We start from the raw sequence: 16,050 nt of genomic DNA, 5'->3' as shown, positions 1-16,050 counted from the left end.
TTTCCTTCTTGTTTTCCTCTTCCTTTGTAGCTCCTTGCCCTGCCTAGGTGTGGTCCTCTGCACCTGGGAGGCAGATGCCATGGGATGTATGAGGAACCTCGGGCTGCGCCGAGCTGAGCACGAGGCTGAGAGAGGGAAGTGCAAGGATCCAACAGAGTGGGTGGAGGCACCAAGAAATATGGGGAATGTGGGGTGATCTTGGGAAGATTTATGGAGGGTTGAGAAGAATCTCCTGCCAGATAGGATACACCCTGGCTCTCTTCTGGTGGGAATGGGGATGTTTTTTATGAGTGTTTAGCAATGCAGTGGCTCAAACATGGGAGTGGCAGAGTTGCCGGAGTCAGGAGGGCTGCAGAGGTTTGTTAGGAGCACAGCCAGTTGTGTAAAACTCCTCAGTCCCCACTCTCCAGCCTGTCAGGACAGACGCACGCATCCTGCCGGGCCAAGGAAAACTTGGCCCCAGCAGAGCAGAGCCGGGTGGCTGGAGGGCAGGGATGGCCACAGCCTGAGTCCAGCCTGGCCTGGAGGTGAGCAATTTTCCATGAAGTGAAGCCTGGCAGCCTCAGGAATGCCTGCTCAAAGGCTTCCCTGCAGATTTGTTGCCCAACGTGCCATCCTGCTTGGAAATCTCAGCACAGAAGATAAGGAGCAATTGGGTGAAGAAAATGAGCCATGCCTTCAGAGGGTTATCTTTATCAGCAAGAGGATTTCAGCCACCTTCAGTCCTGTTGCTGCTAATGACATTCCTTCTGTAGGTTAAATCCCATAGATGTCCTTCTTGGGAAGCGATTTGGTGAACCAGGAAAGAGAACCCAGGACTCCTGCTGCCAGTCTTCTTTCCAAGCTGTTACACAATACTATTCTGGGGTTAACAAACCAAAAACATCTGGGAATAATCAAAGCTATTTAGGCTCTGAGAAAGCATGGATGGACAAAGTTTGAAGGAAGCAACTTGAAAGCTCAGCACTGTTAAAAACAGTCTGGAAGCCCTGAAAATTAAAACTAGGGTAACATCTACAAAGAGTGAGGAAGTATCAAAAGAAGGATCTAATAATCTCTGAGGAGCAGAGAGCAGCCAGAATGAATTGTAATGCTTGAGCTTCTAAGCTACAGGGCATTAAAAAATTGCTTCAGAACAAACAGATCTGCCTTTCCTGCGGTTTCCACTGGCAAGAGAGCAGAGGGAAAGACCAGGGGTCTGGCTTAAAAGCAGCCTGGGGATTGGAAGTGTGATTTAAAGACAGATAATTGCAACCTCCAAAAGCCTGGTAATGGTGGTACAGAGCCCACAGTGAGCAGTACCTGCCAGGGCTGGGTCAGGGGGGACACAGGGCACACAGCAGATATTTGGGCCCAGTGGCATCCCTGGCAGGGGGGGCACCAGCCAGTTCAGCTGGGTAAAGCAGGAATGTAACCCACAGGCTTTGCTTTGCAAGTGGCAGGATGTGTGCATGGCCTGACTGGTGGCATTGCCACCGCAGGTTGTGATCCCTGGAGGATGCTCCTCGCAGAGGGTGACAGTGCTTTGCTGTCTCTCACTGCAGGGATCGTGCTCAGGTCTCTTCTGGCGTGGGAGCTCAAATGATGCTGGGATCATCCTGGTGAATAACCCGGGGCTGGCAGCTGGAAACACTGTCCGTGGGGTGTCCAGCTGGCAGCAGGGACTGTGGTGCTCTGTGTGCTTGCTGAGCTGCCTGCAGCCCTGACCCTGCTCCTTCTGCAGGAACCTGGGGGCTGCTTCCCGGCCCTCGCTGATGGAAATCCCCTCTTTCTGCATCACAGGAATCAAAGCCAGTCTCTGGGAAATCTCACTGCTGCTCATTTATAGAAGCTTTCATCTTGGATGGCCTCTCTCTGTGCTTTCCATTCCCTCTCATATCACTTTGCATCTCTGGCTATTCCTGCCTCTGGCTGGGTATGGGGTACATCTCTCTCTCTCCAAGAGATGGAAAGGTAGCCTGGGTGTGGGGAGGGTGAACACACTGCAGGAAGGACAACGGCCACAAGCAGCCACCACCAGAAATTGCTAAAGATTTGGGGAATCCAGATTTTCTTCATCTTCTGTGGCAATCTGGCCTCCCCAGCATCCTTGTAAATGAGAAACCACATAAGCCTCACGCTCTATTATTGCTACAGAGCATTAGAGTCCCTCATTTAGGATAAACATTCTCATCTCCAGCAGAGCATGAATAACATTAAATGAGATAGTTAAAATGTTTCAGGCCAATTATAGCCCTGGTGTAACTTCGGCAGAGTTACACCAGGGATTAATTTGATCCGGAGAGCTCTGCCTCCTGTTCCGAACTGGGATTCCAGCACGGGTAATTACATCCTGCCTCTCTGCACTTCCTCTGGAGTTTTAATTGGGTTGAATGTACTCAACTTCTGCTCTTTTCTTCAGAAAGCCATGAAATTTCCAAACTGCTACATGAGCCAAGGGAGCCGTGTGCTGCCTCTCTGCCGTGCTAGTGCGGGCCAGGTCTGCCCTGGCATGCAGGCAGCCCGGCGTGGGTGCACAGCAGCCCGCACCCCACTGTACCTTCTGCTGGTAAACCCACCACCCCAATCTTATGTTGGGGGTCCAGCCCTCCCATCCCAGCCTGGATCCCAGGCCAGGACCCTCGTGCACTGAGACAGGCAGCTGGATTGTCTCCCCCTTCCACTTCCCAGCCCTCTTAGTAAATCAGCATTAATGAGGGACATTTGACCCTCTCTTTCCCTGAACAGCCTCATGAAGCATTTTTGTTCCATGAGATAGTTAAGAAACTTGAAGCAATTTCCTCTCCTTGCTTCTACTGTAGTTTTTTTGGTTGGGTTTTTTGGTTTATTTGAGAAAAGGAGAAGTTATAGGCCACACATAGCCTTTAGGATGCATCAGGAGCGGGAGCAGAGGAGAGACAGCAGGGTCTGATGTGCTGGGGATGGAGCAGACAGGGCAGTTGAGATGAGGTGACCCCAGTCCTGGTCCACTTGGTTTGTCAGCGAGACCACGTGTGCAACTGAGACAAGAGGGTCAGAGCTGGGAAAGTGCACATGCTGGCTGTGATTAGGAATTTAACTGGGGAGGAATTGAATTCCGAGGCATTACCTCACTGAGTTGGAGCAATACAGAGCCATACATCCTCCATAGCCAACTGTATACAGGGGCGACGGCAGAGGGAAGGGTGCTGGGAACGGTCTCCCTCGCAGATTTCCAGGACTTTCTGCTGCTGTGTGGTCCACTTCCCTTCTCAGAGACAAATGATGAAAACAGACAGCCCGATAAACCCCGGGGAGCTGGGCCCAGCAAGGCCCCACAGCTTCACCCTCTCCTCCCGACTGCGTGGGACTGCGGCTCCCACAGCACCTCCAACCCCCAGCTGGGGGTAGCCCACTCAACATCTCGTTCCCCTTTCTGGTTTTTCCCAGACTGCATTTTAGTGGGGACAGAGATGGAAAGAAGAAGAGCAGAGATGTCACAATCCTTCCTTCCTCCTCAAACGACATCTCCACGACAGTGTGACCACGATGGGGGGACCATGTCCATCAGCATCCCTTAGAAAACCGCTGGTGACGCCGTTCCTGACCTGTGAGAGCTGCCACCACCCCTTCTGCGTTTCTCATGAAGTGGAGGGTGGTTTTGGCCAGCAGAGAAGACGCAATGAACAAATTAAGCCAATTCCCACTCCCACCCACCAAGGGCCTTCCGGGACCATCCCAGATCTCCGTGCAAACAGCAAACACCTCGCCGTGGCCAGCAAGCCTTGCGCAGCCGCTGGCTACAGGCAGACTCACCCGCTCTGAGCTCAGCTGCTGGCTGTGGCTGGCTGAGTAAATAAAGAACATTTCTCATGAAATCCACCCTCTCGGAGGTCCCCAGGCAGAGAGCTGGCCTTTCCATGGCTCAGGGAACCTTTATCCCCCAAATCTACCACATTCCCCTGCAGCTGATGTAGCAAGCACTGTTTGTGCACCCAGGTTTGCAGGGCAGTGACCCTGTTCCCAGCAGCACCGTGACATTTGCAGGCACCATTTCCATCTGGCCCCATGTTGTCCTTTCTGGGAGTTTTTGAGTGCTAGTCCAGATGGGGAGAAAGGTCGGAGTTATTGATGGAAAGGTCCAGATTGAAATCTGGATTTTTGCTAAGTCCAGGATGACTGTGCCTGGGCTAATCCTGCAGATCAGGCTCCAGTGGGCTCCCCTCAGTGAGGCTCTGCTCCAGTCTTGGGGGCCTCATAACCCCAGCATACACCCCTCATTCTCAGGGCTCCTCTCCAGCCCATTTCTGACCTTGCAGATCCTCCTTGTTGCTCATTTCTGCCCACCCACGCTGAACAGCACCTCTGCAGCTAAGCCCTTAACCTTTATTTTCCCTTAAATCAATACACAAAAGCCATTCTACAGCAGTATCAGTATGTCAGGGGAATCCAGGTGATTCATATCATCAGAGGAGCTGATTCTGCTTTTGAGGCTCAATCCTGGTAAGTTTTTGTCTTTTCAGCTTCCAGTCTCTTCAGTGCTGCCTTCACCACAGTGCTGTACTCATCCCCTGACCCCCCTTCCTGGTATTATTGACTCTCTATCTTGCTTTTAATCTGCTATGAAATGAAGGCAGCTCCAGGTAAAACCAGTTCTATTCCTCCTGATCATAAAAGGAAGGGGAAAAAAATGTTTAACATGAGCTGAGGTTGAAGAATCTTAATTTAAAAACTTGCAGGGAAAAAAATCCATTGGGAAAACTCTGCATACAATTGTGAAATTCTCACTGTGGAGAACCAAGATGCTGGGAGCTCTTGTTCATATGTCTGGCCTTACCTCCAAGGCAGGGAGGTGACCCTGCAGCCCCAGGATGGGGAGAGGGTGCTGACACCAGCTGGGAACATCCTGGGCAGGAGCCACACTCCAGGCTTCTTCCCCACCATCAGCCTCTCTCCTTCCCCTACTCCTGTGGCTGTCAGAGCTGGCTGGCTCTCAGGAGGAGCAAACAGCCTGGTTTGGGTGCAAACTGGGTGTATTTGGCACTGAAAATTCATGCCAGCCGTGGTGAGGCCAGAGCAACTGTGCCCACAGGAAAGATTCAGCTTGTGACTACTTCACTCACCAAAAAACCAAAGACCTGTCTCCTTCTGTCTAACATCTACTTGCAAAAGCTTTGGGAGCTGCTTTTCCAGTTAGGTTGAAGCTGATGTTTGCGAGCCCACTGTTCCCAATGACTGATCAGCACACCCCGATAGACTTTTCCCATCAGAGCATTTATTTTTACAACAGGACACCGAGTCCTCAAACAAACGAAGGCTTGCACAAGAAATCGTCTGCCTCAGTTTGGCAGCAAACAGGAATATTTCTCTTTATTCTAAACCCAAATTTTTGTGGCTAAATAGAGCCAAAAATATATCTCACCCCGCTACTTGTCCCAGACGCGAGACATCTCTGAATGCCGAAAGCAACTCTTCTCCTGCCACAAATGGACCAAATAAACCCAGCACGAGACTGGTGCTTAGGAGAAGCCGATGTGCCTCTAATGCTGTCATCTACAGCAAGCTGCATCTGCAAACTGATCTTTTATTAATGGCTTTATATCCATGGGAAAGCTGCGGAGCACGTGAGAACTCCATGGCTGGGAGCTGGACCCCCAATCGCTCCATGCCCACAGCTGGGACTGCTGGCCACGACCCAGGGCTCAGCCTTAGGCAGGCAAATTTCCTTCCTGCCCCAGCATTTAGCCCAGAGCCTGGTCCTCCCTGAGCTGTGGGAGGGCAGCTGGGTGGTGTGGGTTTGTTGCTGTCATGGGCTGTTCTGCTGAGGGTTTTGGTAGATGCCGAGGCTGGGATGTGCTCGGTGCTGGCTGCAGAGCGCAGGGGAGCTGCAGGATGAGAAGGAGTCGGGGTTAATTGGTGAATTGTGGTTAATTGCTTGTTGAGAGCTGGGACAGATGAGGTTAGAAGCCTTGGGGGATCTGCCAAAGGGAAGGCAGGGCATGGTGAGTCCCTGAGCTGCCCTGGGCATTCAGCAGTGCCCAGGGGGGAATAGGAAAGACAGCTCTGACCCCAATTTCTCCCATAGCCCAACCCAGTGTCCCCTCACCCTTGATGCCAAAGATTCCCTCCCAGAGCCAAGGCAGTGGTGGGTGAGTGACCCAACCTTTGCTGGGAGCCATAGATGGACACCCCAGAGCCAGGCCTTACTCCCTGGGGTCACTGAGCAGGACACAAAGCTACATCAGTCCCAAATCCCACACAGAATCTCAGTATGGCTGAGGTTGGAAGTGACCTTAGAAACCATCTCATTCCAACCCCCTTCTCACTAGACCAGGTTGCTCAAAGCCCCATCCAACCCATCCATCAACACTTCCAGGGGCGTGGTATCCACATCTTTGGGCAACCTGCACCCCTTCCACCCCACCCCAGCTGGATCACCCCGGCTCTGCTGCCTTTTGTGTCCCTACGAGATGCTCCTGGCATCCAGGCAGCAGGCGGGAGGCCACAGAGAAAGGGCTGGGTGTGCCCTCATCTGGGAACTGAAATGCTACTGAAAGTAATGCAAAAATGGGGTTTTCCCTTCCAATCCAGCCATTTGAGGTTTCAATTTCCTTTCTCCAGAGCAAGACACTTTTCTTGAGACTTCACAGCCTCACCAAGAGGCAGGAAGACCTATAGATCCTGGGTGAAACACAAAAAAATCACCACTAAAATGCTTGAAGACTGGGCTTTTTGCACCAAACGAGCACTTCCTTCCCACAATTCCCCCAAAGTTGCATCACCCCAGGTAGCTGCTGCATCCCACCTGGCTTTTACTCCGAAGCACTGTTACGTGGTGTGAGGGTCAGAGCCAGCCTCTCTCCGGATCTCCTCCTCTCCCTCGGAGTGCCTGGGGACAGAGGAGGCGGGGTGAGCTGTGGGCAGTGCTGCTGATTGCAGCCCCTGTCTAAAGGGAAGGGATAACTTGCTCCAGTGAAGGGCATTTTTGCACTGAAGAGCGGAGCCCTCAGTAACAGCAAACCCTCCTTTTCCCCATGTTCCCCCCAGCTCTGCAGAGCACCGTGCAGCAGCAGGGATGAATCTCCCTTACAGGGGACTGAGCAGCTCAGCTCCAGTCCCACAAGGAATTGCTGCAGCACAGTTTAGCCTGGAATATGCTGATTTTATCCAACAATTCTCTTCTTCTTCTTCTTCTTTCTTATTTCCCAGGAAATAAATAAATCATGCAAGTCTTCCATCACCCGCTCTCCAAGCAGCTGTCCCTGTATCGCGGCCCATGCTTCCCCTGGGCTTTGGAACTGGGTCAGTGAGCGACATCCAGCACTGGTTGCTTCCCACTGAATTTCATAGAAAGCAGATATGGCCCCTGGAGCCACTTTTGGAGCAACTTTGCCTTTTCAGCATGAATCTCAGCCAGCCTGGGGTGGGCTGGAGGAGCAGGCCATGCCCAAGCACAGCCCTCAGAGGGACCAGGGCATCTGTCAGCAGCATTTCCCTGCATCCCTCTGCCACACTGGTGCTCACAGCTTTGCATCTTCGCTACCTGGTAGGGAATGGATGTCTTTGAACCTCCATCCCCTGCCCAACTTGGCTGAAATAAGCCAGCAGGCTCGAAAGCCATCTGGGGAAGCAGGCGTGGACAGACACACACAGAGCACACAGCACTTACTACTGGGGAAACCAGGCAAAAGAGGGAGCAGCTTCATCCTGTGATTGGGCCCTTGCTCTTCTGACAGTTTATTCTCTGCCTGGTTAGACCCCACAGTAAAAGGGAATTTGTGCTCAATGGGTTGGAGACCAGATCTTGGGACAGAGCTTGTCTCATCATAAGGAACGTGGCTGAAACAAGTCCAGGGACCTCCTTAAGCTGCCAAAGCAGCGCTGCAGAGACCAGAAAGGTGGATGAAACCTGTCCCTACCTCCAGATACCATTGGCTTTTCCACTTGTGCTCCTTTGCAGTGCTAGAATTTGGGGTGACTTTCAGTAACTCACTCCAAAATCAGAAGGAAAAGCCAGAGACGCTCTCTGAGTCACTGGCATGTTGTTACCAAGGACACTAAGGTTCCTGATTTTGAAGAAGAGATTAATTACATTCTACAAATAGACATTTTATCTGCATTGAAGAGCAGCAAGAGCAAGTTCTTTTAGCGTGGCTCATTATGTATCAGCAGGTAGTATTGTGACAGATGTAGGAATGCAGTCGTATTGTCACTGGGGTTTAATCATCAGAAAGCTGTCTTCCCCGGGTCAGCTCCCTGCGAGGATTTGTAATATTTACATAGCACTTGGGGCTGGCTTCTTTATTGCTGGGAGTCTGTATTCACTCGTCAGTCTCTCATTATGCATGTGCCAGTATTAATTGCATTTAGAAATGAGATTCTAAAGCAGAAGTGAGAGCTATTTAGACCTCCATTCAGCTTGAAAGACAGCAGCCTTCTGTGTGACAGCTCTCGAGATGTTCTTGTGCTCAGCTCTCTCCCCAGCTGAAAAGCAGGTGTTGGAGGGAGTTGGTGTCAGAGCCACTGTATCAGCACTGCCTTTTGTGCATGCCCAGACATTTATATAACCGACAGGATAATGACTCCACAGAAGTGGCACAGAATTGACCCTTCTGGTACTGGATTGAAAACAGCCAGGGAGAGAGTGGAGCTGCTCAGCTGCTGTGCAGCTATGGGGGGAAAGCGATGCTGAGCCTTTTCTCCTGTGGAAAGAAGAGGGGTGTTCCCTTGCTGGTGGGTTTGGGGGTAATTTATCGGCTCACCTGTGCCTGCAGCACTTTGGGGCTGTGCTTGTGGCCTTGTTTATGTATTTAAAGTGTTCAGAAATTCGGCTGGCACTTGTCTGCGCCTGCCTGCTGCACGCTGATTGCTCCAGCCCGGAGAAGCAGAGCCGTGTGCCACTGCTGCCAGCTGCCAGCCGTGCCTGGGCAGTGGAAATGAGGAGGTCACGGCCTCTTTCCAGAAGGAAATAAGCTGGAAGGTTAATCCAGATGATGCCAAGCTATCAGCTCTGTTTTCCCCAGCCTGAAGTGCAGAGGGCCTGTCCTTGCCTTGCCGCACAGTGTGTGGGGTGTTCTCCTGGGGGGACATCCCCACAGGCACTAAACACTCCCTCTCTCCATGGCCCTGGCTCCCAGCCCCAGGAAAACAACCCCTCTGGGGCCCAGGGGATTCATGTGCAGCCTGTTGGGAGGGGACTGAAAAAACCAGCAGCAAAGCAAATCCACGTTTCACTTCCCAAAGTGCCTCCTTTGCTTTGCCATAGTCCAGCACTGCCTCACCGAGCCTGAGACCTCTCCAAGTGCTCTCTGTGGAGGACATCTCACAGACCTGGCTCTTTCCAGCAGGCTCCTTTGTGTGACCTTTGTGCTCCTGGACTCCTGCGGGGGCTCAGTGCCCTGCATCCCCCCACGCTGGACTGGCACCAAGACCAAACCCATCCAGCAGCATCTCTACCTCTCCAAACCCAGGAGCAGGCAGTGAGCAGCTCCTGCCAGGAAGAGACTGGAGGGGAAGAACACGAGAAAGGCAAACAGAGCAGACATCCATAGCCAGCCCTGGCCTCCAGCCAGGACCTTCTCATTAAATATCACACAAAACAAAGAATAAATCACTGCTTGCTGAGGAAATCCAAGCACTGGAGCCCAAGGAGTCCCTCTTGACCTTCCTGTCTCTTGACAGCAGGTTAGTCCAGGACAGTGTTCCAGTTTGCTTTTCAGCTCCAGCAAGGGACAGGGACAGCAGACCCCACAGTCGGGATGTTGGGAGGAATCCTTTCAAACCTCTTTGTCTGAGGTGGTGGCAGCCAGCTCCAGTGGCCAACACTGATCCCATGGCTGAGCACCCCAGCTCTGCGAGGGTGGGCCAAGGACAACCTGTGCCATTCCTGGCAGCCCCAAGGTATATAAATAGAAGACAAGGACGTGAAGGAGGTCAAGTGAGCAGGGGATTTCACATAATCTGATCTTGCCTGTGCTGCTCATTTGTGTCCTTTGCCCAGGATGCACGCCCTGCTTCACACACGGGGACGTCAGAGGCAGAGGGTTGATCCTGCACCAAGCCAGGTTTATCCCATGGAACATGTGGGCTCCTGACATTTTCTTCACACAGGCTGTTTCTCAGGGATGTCTTTAACCCAGCAGTCACTCAGAGAAGTGCACATATGGAAAATCCTGGTCTTTCTTGCTGTATGGGGTCCTGGTGCCTGACCAGCCTAAGCCCAATCCTCTAGCTGGCCAAAATCCTGTTGGATCAACACAGGACTGGGGCTCTGGTGCCTCAGGTCTGTTCCTGGTCTTGAGGATGCTGCCTGCCCTTCACCAGGGCCATTGTGCCTTGGTCTCCTGTACCACTTCTCCCCAGTCCCTGGCCAGCAGCACATTTTTCTCTTGCTTCTGCTGCTTTTCTTTTCCAGGACATGAAACTCTGGAAACAGAACCTCTCCTGGTGTAAAGCTATCAGTGGAACGGCTCTGATTTATGCCAGCACAGAGAAAGGCAAGTAGATGAATGTCCAAAATAGATCAAGTAGAAAAGCTGTTAATAGCCACTGGTCTTTAATGGTGAGAGCAATTAATCACCAAAAGAACTAATCTAGGAGTGTACGGCTTCTCTATGGGCTGGTGTCTGCACCCAGACCAGCTGCCTGTCTGAAGGCTGCAGCAGGGCTTGGAGGAAGTTTTTCCTGCCCATGCAGCTCTGAGTGTCCCTCATGCTCCCAGGTCCATGCCGTGATGGGAACCCTCATGCTCATTCCAGCTTTTTGCTGCTGGTGCTGGCACCAGCCACATTTTGTCCCTACGCTGTGCTGCTGTCTCACCAGCCACACGATGATGATGATGATCGTGGTGGTGGTGATGAAGCCAGAACCAGGCTATGGGCCCCCAGTTAAAATGTGGTGGAAGGAGTGCTGATCCTGCCTTGAGTGGAGGTAGCCAGGGCAGCACCACATCCCTCCCAACCTCAGCCTTTTCAGCTCCAGGTTCCTTCCTATCTCCTTGTGCACAGATTTGTGCTTTATTCACTGCCTGCTCCTAAGAAGCTGACCCCTCACACTGCTCCCCTGGGCAGGGCTTGTGCTGCAGCTGGATCTGCCTGTCCAGGGCTGGGGCACAGGGCTGTCAGCACACTGCGAGCTCTGGTGCCATCATTCCAGGTGACTTGTCCCCCAGCCCGTTTCTCCTGCAGCTTCCCAAGGGATGGACTTGCAGTCTGCCAGCCTTGCCGATCCCCCCTACCCTCTGCCCAGAGACAGCCCCCATCTCTGCAGCTCGTTTGCTCGGACACTTAATGAGTGTTTAATTCAGCCAGTGCTGCAGGTAGCATAGAGACAGTTGGGGCCACAGAGGCCAGGAGATGCCTTCCCTGCTTTGAGCCTTGTTTCCCCCTCCCCTGACTTAATGGGCTCATTAAGTGCCAATTTGACCTCCCCACTTTCAGATGTCTCCAATCTCCACTGGTAAATAGATTTGTGTGTCTCCAGCGGAAACCTCCTGAGCTGAGCCTGGTGTTGGAGCAGGCGCTGCACAGCGAGCGAGGGCAATGCTCAGGCTCGCTGTGAGCACGGCCCCACTGCCACCGAGCTGAAGCCAAGCCAGTGCTGAACGGGGACAAGACTCCCTCCCAAAAGGCACGGGGAGCTGCAGGTAGTGGAAGCCGCAGCCGCCGGCACCGTGCCCATGGCGCAGCGGGGACGCATCGAGCAGGAGGTGACCCTGCCCTCCAGTCACAGCTTTGTCATTGCCTTGGTGTGGGACTGCAGCAAGTCCCTTCCCATCTGCTCCCTGCCTTCGCCTTGGAGCCAGGATGAGCGTGAGCGTGTGTGTGAACACGGAGCACAGCGCAACAGGGTGCGGGGTGGTGGCTGCTGGCTCTTCTCAGAGCCAACGTTTAGCTGATGCTCTCGAGCATTCCACACACCCAGACACTCATCCAACCTCCCAGAACCCCAGGGATGGAGCAGGACCTCCCCAGGGCTGGGTCTCAATGGCAGCCTGGTGATGTCCCCGCAGCTGAGATCACGGCTCAATCTCCCAAGCCAAGACATGACGACAGTCAGGCAGCCAAGCTGCAGGTGCTGGACTGCTCCGTTTGGGAAACACCTTGATCAGTGCATGTAGAAGCATCCCAGTGGTTCATCCCTGGCCCTTTGCACCAGACAAACAGGAGGACCAATCCTTCATTTCCTCCTGACTGGCGCTGGTGCATGGGAGAGGAGGTGACAGCAGATCACAGAAGGCTCCTCTCTGCCCAGCTCGAGAAAATGCCTCCCGGTGTCCCCCAGAGAACCAAAACCAGAAGGAACCCAAATATCTCCATGAATACAACATAAGTTGAGAAGTGAGATCCTCCACCCCAGGACCACCCCTCACCCTCCCAGCCCCAGGGCCCTGAGGGGTCGGGAGGGGGACAGGAGAGGACGTACGGTTCAACTTTGTTGCAGAAGCGGCGCCGCAGCAGGAGGACCAGTGGACCCAGGATCAGGATGGTGGTGCACATGGCGCTTCCTCCATCACCACCAGCACCCACAGCCCTTCACATCCCTCCCGGAGGCACTGCTCAGCCCAGGGCTGTCACCCGTGCGTGGCTGGCCTGTCACCCCTGCTCATGGGCACCTCTCCCCAGCAACCACCTGAAAGCTCTCAGGGAAGGTTTCAGGAGGAATTAAGGCAGGATCAGATGTAATTAGGAGGCAGCAAATGAGGACGTTCTCCTCTGACCTCCGGGTGGGAGGGACCCCAGAGCTGGTCTGTAACACCTTGAGCATTGAATCGGTTTCGGTGTGTGGTGTGCTCCTACCCTGGCTGGTCCCAGCCCTGCACTTTGGCCAGGTGGGTGCAGGGGCAAACGTGTCATGGACCGGGCCAGTTCCCACCTCATCCACCCCATGGCACCCCCAGTCTGTCTTCCTGCCCCCACCAGCCCCACACCACCAGAGCTGGGTACTCCCTTCTGCTCCCCCCTTTCCCATATGCCTCCCTCCCCTCTTTGCCCACCTTCCCCCTGCTCCTCTCTTTCCCTCCAGCTCCTCCATCCCTCCTCCTGCCAGACCTGCCTCAACCCGCTCCCCCCCTTCCTGGCTCCAGTAATCTGACAGGCTCAGACTTGCCTGTAATTCCCTGTGGACTCATCTCAGCCAGCTGATCCCAAGACCTTGTCTGCATCCTTCCGTCACCCGGGCTGGGTTTGCCTCCTCGTCCCCACTCTCCCATGGCTCAGCAGCACACACACCTTTCTTCACAGAGCTGCTCTGGCCCTATGCTCTCCCCCAGATCTCCTTGCCCATCCTGTTCTCTCGCCAGGGAAGCTTTTCCCTCCACTCTAAGCTCCACAGGCGGTGAATCACCTTCACACATCTTGTCCCAGCTCAGCCCTCTGCAAAGCAGAACATGTTCTGGAGTGACTCTGTGGGTTTAGGTTAAAGAGAACAACTGGGAAGCACCTCTGCAAGAGGGGCAGCGGGGAGACAGCTGTGTTTGCCAGGCAGATCTGTGGACACAGACATGGGGCTCAGTGGTGGTGGTGGTGCTGACCTGGAGAAGAGCCCCAGAGCAGGCAGGGAGCTGCAGACACTGGCTGTGGGGTTTTGCCCCCAGGTGGGGTTTTGCCATGAGGTTCCTCCAGTGACTGCTCTCAGCCTGTCCCACATGGACACTGTGGCAATGGGCTCTGATCCATGGAGTCTAACACTGCTGCTCATCAAAGTTGGGATGTGTCTCCTTTTGGGGCTGTGCACACCATCCTGAGGGTTCTCCCCATGCCCCAGCTCCATTTTGGCCCTGGGGCATGAGACAGGGGCTGACTTGGGATGGACATTGGCCTCAGCAGGGCAGCTGAGAAAAGCACCAACCTAGGCATTCCCATAACTCAGACAGAAAACAGCTTCCTCCTGCAAAAGGATTTTGAAACCCAGAACCAAATCCAAGCAACCTCCATGGGTCTGGGTTCGGTGAGTGGCTGGGTCAGAAAGAAAGCAAAACTGAGCTTTCCAGGAAGCCTGGCTTTCCATCCCCATCCAGCCACAACCAGAGATGCCCCCTAAGTCCAGCCACGGCAGGGGCCTGGGACAGCTGTTGTTAATCTTCTCCTGGTGGACATGTCCTCTCAAAGTACTCCAAAAACAACAGTCTCAAGCAGCACTTGAAATGTCAGTAAAACCAAATTCCTCTAAGGCTATCCAGTAAACAGTCCCTGCTCCTGAACTTGGGGGTTGGCCGGGAGCAAAGGGCATGGATCTGGCCTCGTTACTGGCACCGGCAGGATGGGAAACCTTGCTGAGAGTGGTGGAAGAAACATCCCAAGTGTGTCCTGCGGTCAGATGGAGACAAGAGTGAATAATTCCTTCCTGAGTGTAAGTCAGGCCGGCCGGAGGGTGCGGAGCTGCCTTATGCAAGGCACCGGGGAGCGCGTGGGGTGGCCAAGCCCCGTGTCCTGGCCAGGCGCTCTGGAGCACGCTGAGCCCCCAGGAGCATGGTCCGGTATGCTGGGAAGTCACTGGAGCCAAACAAACAGCGGCTTCTGGCTGAGCTGAAGCCCAAGAGGCTGGAAGGACCTTCTTTTCCCTGGCAGTCGGCGGCCCGGCTTTCGTAATCCCCGCTTGTAAACTCTTCTCCCCTCGCCGAGACCCAGCCAGGCTGACACCAGCAAAGTCCCCATTCTTGCATCCCAGGTGCTGCCTGAGGCCCTGAGCTCACTCCTTCAGGGACTTGTTTAGGTTTACCCACCTAACCAAACAGGGCACCGTCACTTGGGCTGCCTGAACCTCCCCCTGTGGGCACAAGCCCTGGGTGCCCCCTGAGTGTGAAGGGGAGCCCGGTGCAGGAGGCAGTGCCTGAGTGCTGGCCCCTGCACTCACTTGGGTGACCTCTGCAACGCAAAACACATCTTCTGGAATCGATTGACTTTGACACTGAGGTCACTGGGTGACCTTGGCAGCCAAAACTCGCCCCATGAGGGAACATATGCCCTGCAAACACTCTCGATTGATGCTGAGAGGTGCTCGGTTCAAAGGCAAGGTAATGTGAGCAGATTAGTTAATGCTTCTTGCCCTGGCTCTTGAGAGCAGGGCTGGAATGACGGGGCAGACTTAATGGGTTTTGAAGGCTTTTCTTTTTATAATATGAATCAATGAAGCTGTACAAGGAGCATGGATAATGTGATCGGAATAAGAATCAGGGCTTGTCTTTGAACCGGAGCGAAGTCCCTGACAGTGTTTACTTCATGTCCTGGCACCAAATGTGAGATGACATGAATACATTAGCTTGCTGGCTTTCCTGAGCAACCCCTGCCATGCTCAGACCAGCTTCAGGAAGGAAAAGAGCAGCAAAGAGAATCAGTTTGGAAGTGTGGACTTGTTTCCCAATAACCCTTGCTTACCACTGAAGGGTCTGGCTGTGACAGGGGCTGTGCTCCAGGGGGCAAGAGCTGAGCACTGGGGGTGAAGGGGAAGGTGGAGGCAGTTCAGGATCTGGGGAAGTTTACCAGCTGGCAAATGCCTTGTCCAGGAAGCCCCATGGTGCTGGATCTGTCATCTGCTTCCTGAGTGTCTCTTGCTTCATCTCTCCCAGCTGCATCACAAGGTTTCAGTTTCCTAAAACCCAGTGTGGGACTGGGAGTTTTTGCAATGTTCCCAGTCTGGGAACAGGTTGGTCTGGGTTGGAAGTGATCTCCAGAGTTGTCTTGGCAGCCTCTCACCCTGCCCTGCCCTGCCCTGCCCTGACTGAGAGCCCTGGGCAGCACCAGCCCCACTCCCAGGGCTCCTTTCTTCCTATTCCCCTGGATTTCCTCATCCTTGGTGGGTTTTGGTTTGTGTGGGTTGGTAGGGATTTTTTGGGGAGGAAGCCAGAAAAGCTGACATAAGGATTAAGGTCAGGGGGAGGTTGTGCTGTCCCCATCACACCCACTGCCTCCCCTCTGCCTGCTGCTGCCAAGGGTCTGCATCCCATGCTCCCTTCCCAGGTGCTGCTGCTGTCCCAGTCCCCAGCATCTCACACCTTCCTTCACCACATGGGAGAGGTGAACTGAGGTTGGAGTGGCCACAGGGTTTGGGGCCCCCTCTGGGAGCTGGGGGCTCGGGGCAGGGTCCCACTGGAAG

General features: G+C 53.8%; 1 long non-coding RNA gene across 2 annotated transcripts; it reads right to left on the bottom strand.

The window, feature by feature from the left end:
- Nucleotides 1-2,785: 2,785 nt before the first annotated feature.
- Nucleotides 2,786-12,833, bottom strand: LOC121666722. Of its 2 annotated transcripts, XR_006016752.1 has the most exons (5): nucleotides 12,382-12,832; nucleotides 6,764-6,847; nucleotides 3,775-5,843; nucleotides 3,089-3,590; nucleotides 2,786-2,999 (listed from the first exon to the last, which is right to left on the bottom strand). It is a non-coding gene; the product is annotated as an uncharacterized LOC121666722 (long non-coding RNA). The 2 variants fall into 2 exon arrangements; XR_006016751.1 differs by having other exon boundaries at nucleotides 3,089-5,843; nucleotides 12,382-12,833.
- Between the last annotated feature and the right edge of the window lie 3,217 nt (nucleotides 12,834-16,050).

Source organism: Corvus kubaryi, unplaced genomic scaffold (genome assembly GCF_017639235.1).
Source record: "Corvus kubaryi isolate FWS band 111438036 unplaced genomic scaffold, C.kubaryi_AGA036_p1.0 37353, whole genome shotgun sequence".
Taxonomy (NCBI): Eukaryota; Metazoa; Chordata; class Aves; order Passeriformes; family Corvidae; genus Corvus; species Corvus kubaryi.
Note: the sequence above shows the minus strand (reverse complement) of the source record. Positions and strands in the feature narration are given on the sequence as shown.